At 48.5% G+C, this 20625-nt stretch overlaps 1 protein-coding gene across 6 annotated transcripts in view; it reads right to left on the bottom strand.

Moving 5' to 3' along the window:
• Positions 1–20608, bottom strand: part of GHRHR (growth hormone releasing hormone receptor) — a 48692-nt gene extending 28084 nt beyond the window's left edge. For all 6 annotated transcript variants that reach the window (XR_008998524.1, XM_036897484.2, XM_057504632.1 and 3 more), the window contains exons 1-2: positions 16095–20608; positions 15350–15517 (exon numbers count right to left, since the gene is read on the bottom strand). The gene's annotated coding sequence lies outside the window, so the exon portion shown is untranslated. The remainder of the gene's footprint in view (positions 1–15349; positions 15518–16094) is intronic.
• Positions 20609–20625: the final 17 nt, after the last annotated feature.

Below are 20625 nucleotides of genomic sequence, written 5' to 3'. Positions count from 1 at the left end.
TCGATTGATTATTTAGGAGCGTGTTGTTAAGCCTCCAAATGTTTGTGAGCCTTTTTGCTTTCTTTGTACAATTTATTTCTAGTTTTATGCCTTTGTGGTCTGAAAAGTTGGTTGGTAGGATTTCAATCTGTTGGAATTTACTGAGGCTCTTTTTGTGGCCTAGTATGTGGTCTATTCTGGAGAATGTTCCATGTGCGCTTGAGAAGAACGTGTATCCTGTTGCTTTTGGATGTAGAGCTCTGTAGATGTCTATTAGGTCCATCTGTTCTAGTGTGTTTTTCAGTGCCTCTGTGTCCTTACTTATTTTCTGTTTGGTGGATCTGTCCTTTGGAGTGAGTGGTGTGTTGAAGTCTCCCAAAATGAATGCATTGCATTCTATTTCCTCCTTTAGTTCTGTTAGTATTTGTTTCAGGTATGTTGGTGCTCCTGTATTGGGAGCATATATATTTATAATGGTTATATCCTCTTGTTGGACTGAGCCCTTTATCATTATGTAATGTCCTTCTTTGTCTTTTGTTACTTTCTTTATTTTGAAGTCTGTTTTGTCTGATACCAGAATTGCAACACCTGCTTTCTTCTCTCTGTTGTTTGCATGAAATATCTTTTTCCATCCCTTGACTTTAAGTCTGTGCATGTCTTTGGGTTTAAGGTGAGTTTCTTGTAAGCAGCATATGGATGGATCTTGCTTTTTTATCCATTCGATTACTCTGTGTCTTTTGATTGGTGCATTCAGTCCATTTACATTTAGGTTGATTATTGAAACATATGTACTTATTGCCACTGCAGGCTTTAAGTTTGTGGTTACCAAAGGTTCAGGGTTAGCTTCTTTACTATCTTACTGTCTAACTTAACTCGCTTGTTGAGCTATTATACATGCGGTCTGATGATTCTTTATTTCTCTCCCTTCTTATTCCTCCTCCTCCCTTCTTCATATGTTGGGTGTTTTGTTCTGTGCTCTTTTTAGGAGTGCTCCCACCTAGAGCAGTCCCTGTAGGATGCCCTGTAGAGGTGGTTTGTGGGAGGCAAATTCCCTCAACTTTTGCTTGTCTGGGAATTGTTTAATCCCTCCTTCATATTTAAATGATATTCGTGCTGGATACAGTAGTCTTGGTTCAAGGCCCTTCTGTTTCATTGCATTAAGTATATCATGCCATTCTCTTCTGGCCTGTAGGGTTTCTGTTGAGAAGTCTGATGATAGCCTGATGGGTTTTCCTTTGTAGGTAACCTTTTTTTTCTCTCTGGCTGCCTTTACTACTTTGTCCTTGTCTTTGATCTTTGCCATTTTAATTATTATGTGTCTTGGTGTTGCCCTCCTTGGATCCCTTGTCATGGGAGTTCTGTGTACCTCTGTGGTCTGAGAGGCCATTTGTTCCCCTAGTTTGGGGAAGTTTTCGGCAATTATTTCTTCAAAGACATTTTCTATCCCCTCTTCTCTCTCTACTTCTTCTGGAATACCTATAATTCGTATATTGTTCCTTTTCGATTGGTCACTCAGCTCTCTTAGAATTCTTTCATTCCTGGAGATCCTTTTATCTCTCTCTGCATCAGATTCTCTGCATTCCTGTTCTCTGTTTTCTAGTCCATTAATGGTCTCTTGCATCTCGTCCATTCTGTTTTGAAGTCCTTCCAGAGCTTGTTTTATTTCTGTATTCTCCTTCCTTAGTTCTTGCATATTTCTCTGCAGGTCCATCAGCATGGTTATGACTTTTGTTTTGAATTCTTTTTCAGGAAGACTGGTCAAATCTATCTCCCCAGGTTCCTTCTCAGGGGAAGATGTAGCAGATGCCGAAGCTGTCTGGGTTAGTCTTGTCTGGATCATATTTTTTTGCCTTTTCATGTTGACAGGTGCTATTGACTGTCAGCTGGGAGGGCCAAAATTTTCACTTGCTACTGGCCTTTCTTTACTGGGACAACTGCGACCCCTAGTGGCTTGTGTTGGGTAATTGCGTGTAGACTGGGTCTTTGTGTCTTGCCTGGCCGGAAGGGAGGAATTTCCCTTTCTGTGGGCGTGGTCTGCCTTAGGCTGCTTCTCTGCTTTCGCAGCGCCCGGAGGGGTAATGGACAAGGGGGCTGTTTGGCTGTTTACCTCTGTGAGGGGTCTCAGAGCTATTGCCCAGGGGGTTAGTGCGCCCGGTTTTCCCTGTAATTTCCAGCCACTGGGCTGTGACCTGTGTTATTTCCGTCCAGCTGTTATGTCCCTGTCCCTTTAAGTCTTTCAAAAAACACTCACTTTTCTTTGTCACAGGGGCATCAGCTTCGGAATCCACTCAGAGGTCTTGCTGCCCTGTTTCCCTAGTTTCCAGTCCTCCACGCATGCACTGTGTCTGCGCTCTGGTGCGGGTGACTGGGGCTGGGTGTTTAGCAGTCCTGGGCTCCCTCTCCCTCCCGCTGGGAGCTGGGGGGAAGCGTGCTCGGGTCCCGCCAGGCCGGGGGTTGTATCTTACCCCTTTCACCAGGTGCTGGGCTCTCACACGTGTTGATGTAGTCTGGCTGTTGTCCTGTGTCTTCTGGTCTCTCTTTTAGGATTAGTTGTATTTGTTGTATTTTCAAAAATATATATGTTTTTGGGAGGAGATTCCCACTGTCCTACTCACGCCGCCATGTTGGCTCCGCCTCCTCACAATGCAACTTTTAAAAGGCACAAAATAACTGAATAGGTACTTCACCAAAGGAGACAGACAAATGGCAAATAATATATGAAAAGATGTTCAGTGCCATTAGTCATTAGGTAAATGCAAATTAAAACTGCAAGCTACAAACCAAAAATTACACACGTATTATTAGAATGGTTAACATTTTTAAACTGGCAAAACTAAGTACTAGCAAAGATGCAGAACTGGAACTTTCATATGTTGCTGATGAGAATATAAAAATACTACACACACTGGAAAACAGCTTAGCAGTTTCTTTTCAAATTAAACATACATTTACCATCAATCCTACTCCCAGGTATTTACCCAAGTGAATTGAACATATATTCACCTGTACACAAATGGTTATAGCATCTTTATTTGTGATCACCAAAAGCTGGAAACAACCTAGATGTCCTTCAACAGATGACTGGTAAACAAGCTGTGCTACGTTCACACTCTAGAACACAACTCATCAATAAGATGGGACAGGCTATTGAGTCATGCAACAATATGGATGAATCTTAAATGAACGTTGAAAGGTGAAAGAAAGAAAGAAGATGATGCCAAAAGGCTGCATACTATACTCTTGCATGTGTCTGACACACCAGGAGAGACAAAACTATAGGGACAGAAAAAGATGGCAATTCTCTAGAGTTGGGAGTGAGAGAAGAATCTGACTATAAAGGGGAAGCATGAGGGAATTTGGGGGGGTCAAGGAACTCTCTTATGTTGTAATGTAGTGTTGGACATATGATTGCATCTTTTTGTCAGAAGCCATAAAACTGTACATCTCAAGGAGTGAATTTCCTGCATGCAAATATTTTAAAAAATCAACCAGGATTTCAGGGATTCTCAGGGTGTAATGCAGACCATGACAAATGAGCCTGACTGCATTACAAATATAGGACATAACTGCACTGTAGGGAGTGGGAAAGAAAGGAGCTGACTGAAGTATTGTGCCTGGATACTGTGAGGCTAAAGATAGAAACAACTGTACACAAATTCAGTATTCTGTTTGGTAAATTTGTTTTTCACAACGTTAGGAATTAGCAATTCCAAAATACTTTGTGTGTATAGGAGGGTGGCACATAAGTGAATATACTGTAGATAATAAGATCCAAAGGAAGATATTAAAGTTAATGAGAGCCAAAGTTGCAAATAAGGAAAGAAGCTGGACTGGAGTCATGGTGTTAATATAAGTTATGTATTCCTTTAAAAGATAGATAGACAGATATAGTAAGATAGGTAGGTAGGTAGGTAGGTAGGTAGGTAAATACCATGTACATACATACATATACATGGGTTAGTATATGTTCATACATTTTCCAGCTCTACCTAATGAGAGGGCCTAGGACCAAGGACACCATTTGCAGCAACCACTCATGTTGGTATCTAAATACCACTCCAATTAAAAGAACCAAGGTTGCTTGGAGAAATGTTGATTCCACAGCTGGAGCAGGAGTAATTCAAGATGAGCCTGGAACATCTCATGGTGCTAGAAAGTTATGAACAAAAGAGGAGGGGTTGGTGACTGGGGAAGGAGAGGAGGTAAGGGGAAGAGGTTGGGTACATGTCAAAGGACACAGGAACAGACCTAGAAGAACTCCCAGTGGCCAAGGCTGGCCATTTGAGCTACCAAATAAATAGGAACAGTATTGCATTATATTCCAAAGAGTAAACTAAACAGCCAAGAATTCACATTGATATAAATGAGCTATGGAGAAGGGACAATTCTTCCTTACAGAACAATTCTATTAATAAAGGTTGATGGAATAAGGAACACAAAAAATCACCATTAGAACAGCACATTATATATTTGTGTAGATAAATCCACCAGTGAATGCCAAAGTTTAAGGAAAAACAAGATATGTGTCTAGTTTCGAAGTATCTTCCCTAAACTTTAATTTTTAAAAAAGGGAAAAAATGGTAGCTTTTCTGACAAACCCAAAATGAGAGATATTGGACAAAATACCTGATGGTCACAGAGTAGAGGAGACCAAAGAAACATGACAGCTAAACACAGTGTGGATCCTGGATTGGATCCTGAAACAGAAAAAGAACTTAAGTGGAATCCGAATAAAGTCTGTAGTTTAGTTAGGCATTGTACTAATGTTAATTTCTTAGTTTTGACAACTGTACCATGTTAACATACGTAGACGTTAAAATGAGGGGAATTCTCTGCACTATCAGTGCAATTATCCTTGAAGTCTAAAACTATTTTAAAATAGAAAGTTAAACAGAGACAGAGTTAAATTAAGAAAATGAAAAGGCAAGCCATTAAATGAGAGAAATATTTCTAAAGTGTAAATCTTATAGAGAACTTACACCTAGAACATACAAAGAATTCCCACAACTTAGTAAAAAAGGAAACAACCTGGTATTAAAAGAATGGCTGGGATTTGAATAGTCGCTTAGCCAAAGAAGATATGAATGGCAAATAAGCACATTTAAAGATACTTAACATCATTAGCCATTATAGATATATAAATTTCACCACGTTAATTCACTACACACCCAGAGTAGCTAAAAGTAAAGAAAAAAAACAATACAAGTCTCAGCAGGGTATAGAGCAACTGGAATTCTTACACACTGCTAGTGGGAATGCAAAATGATACAGCCTCTCTAGAAAACACTTTGGCAGTTGCATATAAAGTTAAACATACATTTATATGACCCAATAATCCTACTTCTAAGTAATTATCCAAGAGGAACAAAAACATGCTCACACGAAGACTTTAACCCGATTGTCCTAGGTGCTTATTGATAATAGTTAAAATCTGGGAACATCCCACATGTCCCTCACTGATGACTAGATTATCAAATTATGGTCTATGCATACGACAGAATGTTTATCAGCAATCAGCGGAAATGAGCTACCAGCACATAAAACCACATGGATGAATATCGAAAGCATTATGCTAAGTGAAGTAAGTCAGATTAAAAAAACTCCATGCAGTATGATTCCATTTATATGAAATTTTGGAAGAATAAAACTACAGTGACAGAAAGCAGACCAAAAGTTGTCAGGGCCCAGGATGAGGGCTGTGAACTGACTGCCAAGGAGTAGATGGGAATATTTTGGGTATGTCAGAATATTCCATATAATGATTATGATGGTGATTACACTACTGTATGAATTTATTAAAATGCATTAAATTGTACACATTAAATTGGTGGACTCTCTTATATGTAAATTATTCCTCAATAATGCTGATTTAAAATTTACAGATTTTTAGTAGGAAAAAAACAAGTTGCAGTATTTTTTAGTTTTTTAATTTAAAAAAGACTGTATTTGTGGAAGTAAAAATATTTTTAAATGCTTGGAAGCTCCCACATCAAAACCAAAAAAATGAGGAAAAGAAGAAAGGGCCAGGGAATGGCATGTAGGGGATGGTCACGTGGAAGCTTCACTTCAACTTCAATGTTCCAGTGTCTAGAAGAAATGTATTTATGCACCACTTGCACAATTAAAAATAAATTTAAAAGATCACAGTTTATAATAAGATACCATATCTCAATTATGCTTAAACAAAAAAGAAAAACATGGTATAAAAATGAAAAATGGTTGTTAGTTATTATTATGACTATTTTTATTAATCAGACCCCCTTAGCTCTCTGGATGCTCATTTAATGCACATCTAAACAAAATCAAAATAATAAAATTTTTTTCAAGTGAAAAAAAAAAAAATGATCACAGTTTAGTTTTTCCCCATCACCTGGCAGGTACTGGCAGCTTCGGGCCCGAGTCTGTCCCACAAGCAGGTGGGCTCCTTGAGAGCAGCGATGACAGGTTCTTCTCAGAGACCCGCTAGCCCCCAAGCGGGATGCCCAGTACACAGGGCAGCACAGGATTTTTTGTACCACCAGCATCTGATGCCTCCTGGGGGTGACAGAGTAACCACTGCCTCTTCCTGATGTCAGCGGGCAGAGCCTGGCAGGAGGGCAGCTTCTGTGTCAGGGGGCTCCAGGCATGCCCAATGCTGGGACTGAGGTCTTTTAGCTGGTAGATGGGCCCCAGGGAGAAGCTGTTTATGGATACTTTCCCTTGCCATTGGGCTTCAGGAGGAGGGTACTTAGGGCAAGGCCAGAGCTACCCCTATCTCTATTCCCCAACTGTGGCCTTCCCTGATGGGGCAGGCGCAACCTAGCACAGGACCAGGGGTCTGGGCCTCCAAATGGATGCCTACGTGCAGCACCCCCGACCCTCGGCACACCACTCTCCCGGAGCTCTGGCTGCCGGGGCCATCGGCCGCTCTCACACAGGCCTGTGAGCCAGCTCCTCATGGGCTTGGGGTCAGAGTCAGTCTGTCCAGAGTTGAAGCTCAGCCTGTGAGCTGTTTGGAGTCTGGGCTGGACCACGGTTGAGGCTCAGACCGGGAATAATGTCAGGACTAAGTTTGGGCCTGGGTCAAGGCTCAGTCTCAGGCCAGGGTCAGGATCTGGAAGAGGACTGGGGCTGAGAGTCCTTGGGGCACCACCAATAATGTTCAGGTTCTCTGGGTTCTGAATGGCAGATCAGTTTCTGTTACAGGCTTTCAGGTCACTCTCACAGTCCCAAAGTGACTTTTCTGTTGAGCAGGCATGAAGGCCTCTGCAGAGCACCTGGCAAATAGGGGACAGGGTTGGGTGGGGCAGGGCAAGGGTACTTAGGGCAAGGTTCAGGCTGGCAGGGGGCAGGAGGAGCACTGGCCTCCAGCCAGGCAATGTGAGAACAATGTGACACTTTGTTTTCCTCCAACCGAACAGGGTGCTTTGATGTGTGCTTAGAAAACTCATTTTTTTATAGATGTTAAACTTCAGCACAGACTTTGCCCTCCTCCTGGGGGAGACAAACCCCAGCCAGGCCCGATGAGAGGAGCTACCTGTGAAGGCTACAGACCCAGCTGGCCCTGGCATTGCCCAGCATTGACAATTGTCCTTATTTTACAGAAGGAGAAGCTGAGGTGCCCAGGGTCACACAGGAAATGGTTCTTTGATTTGGGACTGGAACCCACATTTCCATATTCCCAGGTACTGTGTGTGGCCCAGGTTGCATGTTTAATTCACTGTAAGATTCTGATTCAAAATTTCAGTGATTTATTTTAGTGTTGAAGAGGTTACTACACACGAACTGAAGCTGCCGGGAGCTGAGCCCCAGAGCTCTGTGGGAGCGTCACGAGGAAAATGTGCCACGAAGCCCCAGGGAGTAGAGCAGGATTGCACCCCCCACACACACACTGTCCCACCTTGTGCCCTATGCCTGGACTCTCCAGATGAGGCAAAGTACCTCTGGGCAGAGGAAGGATCAACCACATCACCCACTCTCCTCAGACTGAGGCCCAAAGAGAGCAGGGCACCCACACAAGGCCACACAGGCAGCCAGAACCAAAGGCAGGGAGCTGCTGGCCAGCCAGCCCTCCCAGAGCAATGGGAGAAGGGGTATTACCTATGGAAGAGGGCCCTGGGTCCAGGCAGGGGAGGAGCTGGGATGCCAGTGCTAAGGGCTGAGGGGGGCGGACAGAGTGGGGGTCTGAAGGTTCAAGGCTGGGGCCACTGGGGCAGGTGGGATTTTTGCTTCACAACACCCTGCCTGGTTGCAGTGGCTGAGAGTTGGGAGGAGGCAAGAGGGGCGGGAGAAGTCCGAGCAGGCAGGTTCCCCCACAGTAAGTGAACTCCTGCAACAAGCGACAGTATGGATGAAGCTCAGAAACTGAGGATGGAGAGAACATCCCAGGAAACCACCTACAAGATGCTACCATTTTATAAAACTCAAAAAGAAGAGTGTTAAATAATAGGTTGATGAGGCCTGTATACATGCTTGATAAAAACCTTTTTTGTTTAATCAAAGGAATGATGAACACAAAATCCAGCATAGTAGATATTTCTAAGGGGTCTTCAGAGAATAGGGCAGGTGCACATAGCTGGATGCAAAATACTGGGAATGTTCTAGTTCTTGGGATGAGTGGTGAGCTCATGGGTGTTTATTGTACTGTTAAACTTTATAATTTACCTTTATAGTAATTTATACTTTATATAGAGAGTCTCCTATGTGCCAGGCCCCTTTATAAGCATTATCCGCATGAGCTCATTTAATCCTCACAAGAGCTCCAAGGGTCCCCATTTACAGATGAGGCAACACTGGTGGCTTGTCAGAGATCACACGGCTGATAAGGGAACCCAGTCCTACCCCAGGCGGTCTGATTCCAGAGCTCACCGTCTAAGCCACTCTACCAAGCTACATATATTATATAAGTATGTTCTTTTTTAATGTACTGAAACATTTAAAGTGTCCTGGGAAAGGCAGAAAAGGAGGCTGCCATTGTGATCCAGATGAGATCCAGATGCCCCCACCTGCTCTCCCCTCCCCTCCTCTCTACCCACCCAACCACCCCCCACTTCTCTGGGCACCTCCCACTGATGATCCTGTGCTCTCATCCACACACTGGGGTGGCCAGGAACAGCCAAGACAGCTGTGCTGAGCCTGGAAGATGGGGAAGAAGCGCGCAGTCCCCTCTGGGAGGGCCTAGAAGCTGGGCCTGAGCTCCGGCTCCACTGGCCTACTGGGGCTGGCGCAGGGGGTGCTGGTGCTCAGTTCCGACCTGAGGAGGGCCTGCCCTCGGGGCGGAGATTGGTGGTGAGTGCAAGGAGGAGCTGGGTGTCCCCTGAGGCCTCCTTCTGGCCTCTCCCTGCGGCTCAACCTGTACCCTTCCCACCCAAACCAGCTTGACACCACCCAGCCCCCTTATTTATAAACCATATGTCCCTGTGTCCCTGCCTGCCCCTACTGTTTGTCCAGAGCTTCAGCTGCTTCCCCTGATAACCCAAGGCCCAGAGGTCCTGGGGAACTGGGAGGGGCCTGGGGAAGTGGAGTTCAGGGGTGCTCTGCAGTGTCCCCACCTACTCAGGATCCTCTAGGGGCTCCCATGGCCCCTGCAGGCCTGATGCGTAAAACTTGCTCAAAAATTGGTAGCAGTCCCCATTTAAAAACTTAAATTCTTTGTTGCCCGCAGGAACAATTCCAGACTGCTTGGCCAAAACTATCAAAAGCCAGTGAGGAAACTGAGCCCAGAATGTGGGAGCAACTTGCCCTCACACAGCAAGGCAGCATGAGTTCCCTCTGCTTCACCAGACTGCTTTTCCACCCAACCGATACGGAGAAATGGAAAGAACTTGGGCCCCAACCAGGCTCTGAATCCTGGCTCTGCTTTTTCTAGCTGTGCAACTTTGAATAATGCCTAGCCTACCTGATTTAGTTTTTCTTCATTATAAAATGTAAGCATTGTCTGTTTTGTTCAACACCCAGTACCTAGAACAGTGTTTGACACATAGTAAGTGCTCAATAAATACTTCTCAGATGAATGAATGAGTGAATCCCTAAATTGCAGCTCATTTATGAGTATCAAGCAAACAATATATATGGGGTCCCTGCCCAGTGCCAAGCACAGAGTAGGACCCTGAAAATGGGGTTCCCCTTGCCTCTTCACTGCCCACTCAGGGCTCCAGCTTCCCCGGAATCCCAGCCCAGGACCCCTGATCAACAAAGCCCAGATCATCCTGAAATTCCCAGGCACCAGGAACCTAGATCCTAATAAGTGTGCTCAGAGGCCCCAGGCCAGCCTCCTCCCCAGTGGTTCCTCCAGCCCTGCTCCGGGCCATCTGCCTGGTGCCTGGGCAAACAGCACTCCTGGCTGCCCCTTAGGGTTCACTTACCAGGCCCAGGTGCCCTGGTACCCATTTCCTCTCTTCTCCTTTGCTCAGTGACTGTTTCCCTCTCCCTGTTGCTGGGGGAGGTGCAAGGTGGCAAGCTGGGATGACAGTGACCAGAGCAGAGAGTCAGGGGACCTGTGCCGAGGTCGGGCCTGGGGGCTACAAAGGCCTTTGAAGAGATAGGTTAGGACCGCCTCACAGGGACAGGGAAGGGCTGAGACAAGAAGTGGTCTCAGAAAAGGCAACCAGAGGGAAGGGCTCTGGCCAGAGCTCACGTGGAGCCACCAGCTGACTTAGGGAAGGGCCCTTCTCTCTGGCCTCGGTTTTTCCAGCTCTTTAATGGGGGTAGGTGTGTAGGGATGGGGGCTTTTGTAACTCTGGTCACCCTGGCCCTTCTCTGCCCAGTTTCATGCCACCCTGGTACCCGTTGTCCCACACCTAGACATGCTGTCCTAGGACACCCAAGAGAACAGACAGCTTCCACTCCCAACCTGGCCCACTAAAGAGCCCTACTGCCCCTTCCCAACACTCCCTCAGTCCATTAAGCTCCAGAATCTGGCCGGTAAAGGGGTCACAGGGATTGGTCGCCCCCAGGGGGACTCAAGGTGATGTGGGCGTGCAGGCTTTAGAAACAGTCCCCCTGGGAATCCCAAGCCTTGGGAAGGAGCCTGTCTGGCTGCTCTGAGTTGGACTGAAGTACCCAGATGGTGTTTCCACTCTGGTAGGCCTGAGCATGTGTGGAATGAGGGCCAGCCTCGTGAGTGTAGCCCCAGACCTCCTCCTCCCTCAGGCAGTGGGGCTAGGACCGGGTTCTGACCAGGGTAGCCCAGGCAGAGAGGAGTGGGAATAGCAGGGCCCAGGGCCCGGCCTCAGTGAGCGACCGCAGCGACCAGCTCCAGGCCCTCCTCCCAGGGCTGTGCTCTGGAGAAGCTAAGCTGGGGAGGGATACCCAGGGCCCCAGAGCACAGCACAGGCACAGGGGGCAGGCAGCAGGTGTGCCAGGCTCCCCACATTCAGCACAGTCCTGCACCATCCAGAGCTGCAGAGCTGGACAGACCTAATCCTGGCCATGGGGGCTGTCATGTCCCCCGAGTCTCCCAGCACTTTCAAGAACAGACCCAAGGCCTCCATCCCAATGTGTGTCCCCTGCAGCAGAGCTGAGCAACCACAGAGGAAGGGGGCAGTACGACAGAGCTGCAAAGATACCGGCTGAGGTGTGAACCATTAAGATCCCAGCCTGTACACGGGGAGAGCTTACAAGATTTTGAAAGGCTTTTGAACAAAATCCTAGACCTGGGAGGGCCTTTTGGGACTCTTGAATTCAATCCCCATTGTATGGATGGGGAAACTGAGGCACAGAGTGGCTAAGGATTTATCTGAGGTGGGACAGTTAGTCAGCAGCAGAGGCAGGCCTAGAACTCTGGCCCCAACTCCTAGCCCAGTGCTCATTCACTGCTGCCCTGCTCTGGTGGCGAGGGAGTCCTGCTGGGCTGAGCCCATCCCGAAGGCCCGGGATTGGCCTTCCCAGAGGTCTAGAGAGATCCGGCCCAGATTGGGCTGCACCCCCCCAGCCTGTGCCACCTTTGGCCACAGCTCCAGGAGCTTGGCATGGCCACTAGCCCCGGCTGGTTCCAGCACAATGGAAGGCCAGTCAATGATTCATGGAGTCGCCTTCCTGGAGGCCTTCCCCAGAGTACCCATGCCGCTGCCACTGGCTCCTGCACAAGCTCCCAGGGTGGCAGCACAGGGCAAGATGGGGATTAATCAGTGATGGGCCCAGGGAGTCATTCCAAGGAGGAGGGTCCCCCCCACCCATCACCCAGACCAGACTCAGCCCCACCCATCCCCCCCTCCTCTCTTCATGTCATAAAACTTTGTGATCTTTCTGTCTCGATAACTTGGCATTTCTCTCACCAGATCTCTCCCCAACCCCCTCTCTCTGCCTCTCTCTCACATGTACACACATCGTATCTGCCTCCCCTTTCTCCAACCCTGCAGGACCCCCACTTAGAACTCAGAACTTCTCTCTCCTTCTTCTTCCCACACACCTGCCCTCAGGCCAGGTTCTGATAAATGAAGCCAGCCTGGGGTTACAGACAGGGAAGCCTGCAAACCCAGGAGCCCTCAGAGACACTGCCCAGTATGTGTTCTGTAAAAACCAGTTCTCCACAACAGTTACCCAAGCTACTTTCAGAAGAGCTCTGTGGACAAATCAGTGTGGTGAGCACTGGCTCCAATAAGGGAGTTTTTCATTACAGGACTTGTCAGAGCCTCTATTATGATGAGGCTCCCAGAGAGTGATGTGGTTTCCAAACTTTCCTCATACCCTGTGAAAACCAAACAGTGATCAGTCCAGGAGCAGTGGCTCTCAGTCTGCCAGACCACAGCGGGCAGGGGACCCACCTAAGCGAGGCCTTGGCTAAGTACATGGATGGCACCTGCTGTAAAATCCCTGTGGCTGCTGAACAGTTTCAAATTTAACTCACTAGGATTTTCCCTCCAGAAAATCTCGAGGGCAGTCTGAGATGTGGCTTCATACTTAGCGAGAAGGAGGGAAATGGGTAGGAAGCTGGGAGCCCTCCGAATTTTCTGGAACTAAAGCTTTGGGCCCCGTGGAGGCATTCCTAGGCTTGGTGTCTCTGGGCCCCACATTCCTGGAGGCGGATGCAGCTGCTCCTCCCAGGCTGGGAGGTCACTGCCAGCAGCGGAAATTCTTGGAGTTCGTCTCGGATGGAAGGTGCCACTGGCCCATCAATCACTATCCAGGAGCATCAGCAGCTCCCGGAACTTCACGAACAGTTTAACAGAATCATTCTCTCCTTAGGGCCCAGGAATCTTCTTGCAGGGCCCAGAGCAGAAACACTTCTTCAGGTCTGCAGAAATGCAGAAAGGAGACAGGGGGGCGAAGCAAGGCTGGAGACAAAAAGAGAAGTGCGTACAGAGAACACCATCCTCCATGTCCAGGTCTTTGCTGCTGAGACCCAGAAATGTGGGTGGATATGCAGAATGCTATCACAGGAAGGCACGAATGTTCATCTCAGAGCTGTAGCTGCAAGCTTGGCAGTTGACACCCGCCAGGTGGCCTGTTGAAATTCAGGGGCCACATGCTCTGTGTCTATGGGAGAGGCTGCCTCCCAAACCAGGCTCTGTCAATCATTTGAACAAGACATGAAACTAGCCCATCCTCCTTGCACCGTCTTGCACATGAAACTCACCTCCCAGTGTCTGACTTCACAAGGAATGCCAACCGAGGAAGCATGATCTATGAAAATAGAGGTCGCCAGCATTCTTAGCAAATGTATGATTTCTTAAGCATTTCTCATTGAAAAAAAATGTTCACTGAAGAAAAATAAAACAACACCTTCTGTGTCATCTATCCAAACAAGTAGAGCTGATCTGGCAGGGGGGGAGAAGGGATCTTTGACTCCTCCGGATCCCTGAGAACTCGCTTTTTCCATCAGACAGATCAGCGTCAACTGCTGGATCTCAGCAGGTGCCTAGCCACTCTGTAGGTCTGAGTGAAGAGCCCTCATATTGTTCAAAAGCTCAAGCTCATTTTATGGCAAGTTTCCTTGGAGTTCAAACATATAACCAAAAAGCTATGAGTAGGTCATGCCATCAACTGGGAGGCGAGAGCCCGCACAATCCAGAAGATGCTCTAGTAAGTTCCACAGTCAACTCAGACATCGCTGATTCCCACTTTATGGACTTGACTCACTCCCACACACTCCCACACACACACACACTCACTCACACACAACAAAGTGATATTCAAAATATATTAACACCCCACATGACATAGCACCTCCGCCATTGACTTTAAACTTAGATGATTACAATTAATTTCATTGGTTTTATAGGCTTAATTTGTTTAGGTTTTCTATTTGAGTTCCTTAAAGGCATAAATTATTTACTTCCGTTTAAGTTGCATGATGAAAAACATAAGGTAAGTTTAAAAAGTACAACACTTGCTCATTTCAGAATGTTCAGGGCTGCTGAGAGTGGTGGGCTCCCATCCTAGAGAACCTTTGCATTTTTATTAATATTTTGCGTTTGCTTTTGGGGGCAGATTGGACTCATTCACTGAACTCACTGAGAGTTTCTCTCTCTATTTCTATCTCCCCCACTCCCTCCCTTCCATTTTTCTCCCCAAAGACAATACTTTTCTCCCTCCAAATTACTTGGAGATTTATTTGCCTACTTAGTACCTTGTGGAAATAATCTGTACCAGCTCCCCCTTAATGACACAAGCCAGGCCAGCCTTCTCAAGCTAATATTCTACACAGGTGCAGGCCAGCTAAGTATGGCACCCAGTGGGACATCTCCTAGTAACAACATGACTGTGGGCAGAGGCCATTTCTCCAGCTTTGACTGTGTAGCAGGGGTGGGTGGCAGGCCAGGCTGCCAGAGCTGGCAGAGCACTGAGTTTGTGTACTTACACAAAGGCAGGCCAAGTCTCTCCCATGAGTGAGAATCACTGAGAAAGTTCTTAGGACAGATCAGAGGATGACTCCGAATACAGTATGACAGCAATAGGTTCTCCCCCAACACACACACATTTTTTCTAACTTGAACTTACTGAATGGGCACCTCTGTTATATAGTTATGAATTGAATAGTTCCTTTCCCACCCAGAGGTGATGTGCAAAATACATAACAGCCATGTTCATGGCAAGGGCACCAACCCACTCATGAGTAGCCCACAACTCCAAGCACTGGACTGGGTCCTGGAAGGCCCGTACTGATGACAGATTTACCCTTTAAGAGCTGCACTGTGGGGAGGTCCAGGGGCGTTTAGAGATGAAAGAAGGACCTGGGCAGCCAGGGAGGCCAGATGGGGGGAGGGGTGCTTAAGGAGCTTAGAACAGTCGGAAGTATTTTAATACTTAAGAACCAGTGAGGCCTGACCCATATGGCTGAAGATCAGTTGTACCCTCACCTCGTTCCCCATCAATACACTGGAAAGAACAGAAAAATAATCCAAATCCTATATGCAGAGAATGTGATTTTATTGGGATGAGGTAGACTCACCTAAGCAGAACGAGCTAATTAAAATTTCTGAGCACCCTTCCCCAGTGGCCTCTCCGCACACGGGCCCAGAGTATTGGTGGAAACTGTCTCTTGAGGGCTAGGGATGAAGCCGCCATAGGCAAAGTCCTCCTCGCCTTCCCTACCGCCAGAATTGCCCCCTTTTCAGCACTAAGGGAAGGACAGTAAACACCACCTGTGAGTCCTCAGCCCTCAAGGAGGGCCCCACCTTGGCCCCCAGCTCGCAGCAAATTCCATTCATTGTCCTCATTGTATTCTAAACCTAAAGAAAACAAGGCGTCATGCCTAGCAGCTTGCCCATGAAACATTAATCATTATCCCCTCCTTGAGAGGCTCCTGACCAGTGAAGGTGTGACCTCCAGGAGTGATGGAAAAACCCTAATGGGTCAGCACGTGGCCACGCCAAGGGCAGGGGCCCCTGGCACCAGTCCCTCCAGTGCTTTTCCAGACCAGCTCCTGGCTTTGGTTGCCAGGGTACTGAGGACCAGCCTGGGAACCCCAAAAGGGAGACAACCCTCCCTGCATCTACCAGTTCCCCAAAATGCACTGTGGTCCTTGAGGCCAAGTGACAAATGGCTGCCTTAAACCACCCACACCCTTTCATTTGGGCCCTCTGGAGCCACATGAGCTTTGGACACCGATAATGATGTTGGGATCAGGCCAGCATTGGGGGTCACTAGCCCTGTTGAGGCTTTGTGGCATCTGTGTCAGACCAGCTGCTACCAACCTCAGTTGAAGGTAGTATCAAAGATCAATCATCCTCCCATAGACCTCTCAGCACTTCTCTGGGGCCTGGAAATAGGAATCCCCTTGACTCTGGAAGAAAAGGGAAAGATGGGTCTGCAAGGACTCCAGACTCTTGGATGATTAGAACCCAAGACCAACTGGACCCATGTTTGAGGGCCTGTATATGTGCAACTTAAAGTTCACTTCAAATTGATCTGAACATCCATCACAGGGTTCTGCCTGATGTTCCCTCTAAAAGGCTTTGGAAAATTGTGTTATCTAGGCCAGGGTTCTGAAACCTCAGAACAGGTGAGGCAACATGGAACCACAACCTTTTGCTCTTGTGAGTTAATTGGAAGGATAAATATTCCAGGATCCAATGGCTGCTAGATTCCATCCTGCTTCCTTCTGGCCCAAGTGCAGAAGGCACAACCTTCCAGGCCAGCTGAGCCACTTGCATGTGCCGTCTCCACTGGTCCATAGGACGGTCCAAGGGAGTAACCTGCTGTCTGGCCTCAGCAGGGACCCATATGAAGGGGGGTAATAGGTGCTTCCCACCAGAGTACCTCACATGTGTGGTCACCTGAATGCTCGGCAGCCAAGAGATGAAGGTTAAGTCACAGAATCTTCTAGAAAATTCACTCTCTCCATTAAAGTTTTATGAACAAAACAGACAAAAGCTCTGATTGCTCCAGAAGCTCCACTGTACTCCAGCTTTTCCCCCAAAGCCTCTCCTCTGTGCTGGGCTGGACAGCACACAAGCAGAGCAGCGTGTGGATGACCCTTGGGAAATGGAGTGAGTGAAGCACTGAACCCATACACCAGAAGATGAGAGTCTGGGACAATCTGGCCCCAAAGCTATTGCCCCAGGCCCAAATGGGCATCAGAGACCCCTCAAGGTGCATTATTATCCCTCAAGGTGCAGCATTACCCTCCCCTTCTCATATATTCTGTGGAGAGGACAACTGGTGGAAGAGCAAGTTTATTAGACTATTTCCTCCCAGATAGAGGAGTCAGGCCTAGAGGGCACTGGAGAGGCTGGGGTGCGGCCAGCACCAGGGGAGCAGCCTGGGGCTAGGTGGTGCCAATGTGTCTCAAACAGATACTACATCCAGCTGATGCTGGAAGGAACAGCGCTTTTCCTGGTACTGGAGTCCCCTTCAATGGGCTATTCTCCTTCCTTCCTCCTCCTTCCAATACCCTGAAGGCAGAGGAAGCTGGCCTAGAGCTAAACTTAGTAGAGGTCATGACAAAAGGGGCCAGCACCACATAGTAGAAAAAGCCCAATCTTTGAAACCAAGCAGAGCAGGTTCAAATTGCAATTCCATCACCAACAAGCTGTGTGATCTTGGGCAAATCATCTTATCTTCAGGGGCCTGAGTGCCCTCTATAAATGAGGGCTGTCATCTCTACCTTCCAAAGATGTAGAGATAAGAAAGACTTTATGTGAAGATCCAGGGACATTGCTCACCCATAGTAAGTGCTCAAGAAATACCAGTTCCCTGAACTCAACTTCAGGTCCTGCTTCTTGACACTAGAATTCTAGAAGTTTTAACTAAATAATTAATAAGAAAGGCTCTGCCCTGAAGGCCAGGGGGTGGCAAAGGAAGAACAGGGATTGAGGTGGAGGTGGCCAGGGCCCATAGTGGGGACTGAGAGGGCTTCACACCTGGCATGATGGGTCAAGAGAAGGGGACAAACCAGAAAGGCTATGGGGAGATGGCCTCAGCACATCTTCACACGTGTGCCCGGGTTGCAGTGAGCCAGCCCATATCCTGTTAGCCTCACCCTGTCCTCTCAGCCTGGAGGATACATGGGCTGAGAGTGCAAGTGGCACCCACAGTGACCCAGTGCACACTGGAGCAAGAAAGTCTGTTCCCATGGCGTTGGCCCAGGCTTCACCAGGGGGGCCCAGCCCTTGGCCCTGCCAAGCCGCCCTTGTATCTCCATCAGCTGTGCATCTACCAGAGGGGGGCAGGAACAAGCTGTCTCTTAGAGCAGTACTGGGGTGCCAGGACCTTCCCGGACACCCCTTCCCTGCTCAGCCCACACCTTTTCTCAGCCACACCTACGGTGACATCTGCCCACGTGGCCTGGTGAGATTTCCAGAAGACTGATGCTTCTGAGATTCCCAGACTCTGGCCCTCATGGAAGGCACAAACCTGCCCATTAAAATAGGGTCTGTTCCTTATTATGGGGCACTCAGCTTCCCAGTATAGTTGTCCCTGTTTTGAGAAACTAGCCCTAAGGGTGTATGTTTGTTGGGGGGTGAGGAGAGTGTCAGGATCCTGGCTCCAAGTCTCAGTTTGACAGAGACCTACTTGTCTTGTGACTTTGGGGCATGTCTCTGACTATCCATCTCTCCCCCACTGAATGATGTCCCCCACACTTGCTATGTCCCCACTACTGGGAGAAGCCATAAGGGGGAAAGGGTTTTGTGAGTTCAAGAGGCCAGACAAAGGCTTTGTCAGCCCACACTGGCCTCAGGGCTGCTTGAGGACAGGTAGGAGGCAGGAGTGGACAGAGGGGGCCTTTCATGGCTCCCTGCCACCCTCAGGGCACAGGCCAGCCCACTTGGACCTCTCTTCTCTTCTGCCCTGGCCAGACCCCTTAGAAAATCTGACAAAAGCCACAAACTCCTCCCTGGTTAAATGGCACATCCTCCATGAGCATGGCTCAGGCCTTCAGGAGCAGAGGGGCCCACAGGGTTGCAGGCCCTAAAGGGCCCTTCTCCTCTTAGCTGCAACAGCCGGGCCACACCAGCCAGCTCACATCACCAGGCCTGGCCCCAAGCTCCCTCAGCTCTGGTGGGTGACCTCCCGGGCAAAAACACGGGCCCCAGGCATGGGTGGGGTTGGGAATGTGAGCGAAGTGAGGGAGGGAGGGACACCTGCACAGTCCCTCATGCTCCCTGGCCCCTACTCTGAGGACAGCAGAGGGGCTAATGGGGTTGCCACACTCCAGTCCTGCTTCCCCATCCCATCCACACTCTAGAATCAAAAAAGGCCCCTATTGGGGGAAAGGCCCTGTGTCCCTGAGATGGAGTTCTGGGGTGGGGCCGTGTGCACCCACCAAGACCAGGGATCCTGGGGGCAGGAAGGCAGGCTGTGGCTCCCCCTCAGACTGAGTCCCTAGGCTGGGCTCCAGTTTCCTCTCAGACTCAGAGATCCTTAGTGGGAACGTGGTGCCAAAAGAAAACAAACTACAGGAAGCCTGGGTGACCTTACAAGTCATTTTCCTTTATTTTCTGAACATGTAATGAAATTCCAATTTCAAGGAGACATATATGCAGAGAAGACAGATGCAGGGTCCTGGTATGCAGCAGCCAGAATGGGGCTGCCCCCTCTCCCCTCCAGCCCAACCCTCTCCCCTGCTGGCCTCTGGCAGAAACTGAGAAGCTAAGAACGAGAGGGACCAGTCTCATGGTCCAAGGAGTAGCCAGAGACATGGCCTTGGCTGCTAGGCCGGCCAAATCATTATCTAGCTGGGGGACTTTGGGCCTCTGTTTCCTTATCTGTTAAATGGGCTAAGTCCCTGCTAGGGAATGGAGAAGTATGCAGATGTCCTGACTGTTGAGGGCCTCCTGATCATTTTGCTGCTTGTAGATACCTGCGTGTTGTGTCTCTCGGTCTGTCACCATCGTGGCTATGGACGCCAGCTCTTGCATACCCAGGGGGTCTGGGGGGACCAGCCTTGGCCCTGGTGGAGTTGAGACTGTGTGACTGAAAGCAGAGTGTACTCTGAACTGTCCTTGGCTGCTGTGGTAGCTGCCTCATCAGGTCAAGGCCCACTCTCCCCTCCAGGTCAGGGAGAAGGGAAGGCTGTGGCCTGGGGTCACACAAGGTCACCCAGCTGCCCAAATGTCTCCAACCAGGAGCTCAGCAGTGAGGAGGCAATCTGCTCCCCCTCCTGCCCCAAGGTCAGCTGGGGATTTGGAAACCCCCCTAAGGGTCCAGCAAGGGCATTTCCCTCTGTGGGCTAATCCATGTCATGGTCATCTGTCCTCAGGCTTGGGGCTTTAGATAACAAACTGCCCTTTAATAAATACACACTGCATAATGGTGACTTGTGTCTACACCGGCAGGAAGAACTGAAGAATGGAATAATGATCAAAATGATGCAGGAGTAGGTGGAAAAGATGAACTAAAACCCAGTGAAGGCTTGTGGGTATTTCTCCTCTGCCCTCTACGTGGCCTTTGTTATGCAATAGCAGGCCCTGTCTGGTGAAAGCACTGCATAGAGCTCAACCCTGTTCCCTGAGGAACAGGAACTTCCAGGGGCCTAACTGTCTGTTGACCTCTGCTTCGAAAATGTATACATATGCACACGTTTGCACAGATGTGTAGGTAGAGTTATAAACATGGGCAAAGAACCACGGTCAAGTGGAACAGGCAGTACTGGCCCATGTAACAGCTTCCAGATCCCTCAGTGTCTACCCTTAAGAGAAACACAGAGAGGGCCCCAGGCCCATAGAGCGCTCCTTGGCCCTGTGCTTTACCGATGGGGTCACTGAGGCCCCAAGATGTCCCCAG

The sequence above is a fragment of the Manis pentadactyla genome, chromosome 7 (assembly GCF_030020395.1).
Source record: "Manis pentadactyla isolate mManPen7 chromosome 7, mManPen7.hap1, whole genome shotgun sequence".
NCBI lineage: Eukaryota > Metazoa > Chordata > Mammalia > Pholidota > Manidae > Manis > Manis pentadactyla.
Note: the sequence above shows the minus strand (reverse complement) of the source record. Positions and strands in the feature narration are given on the sequence as shown.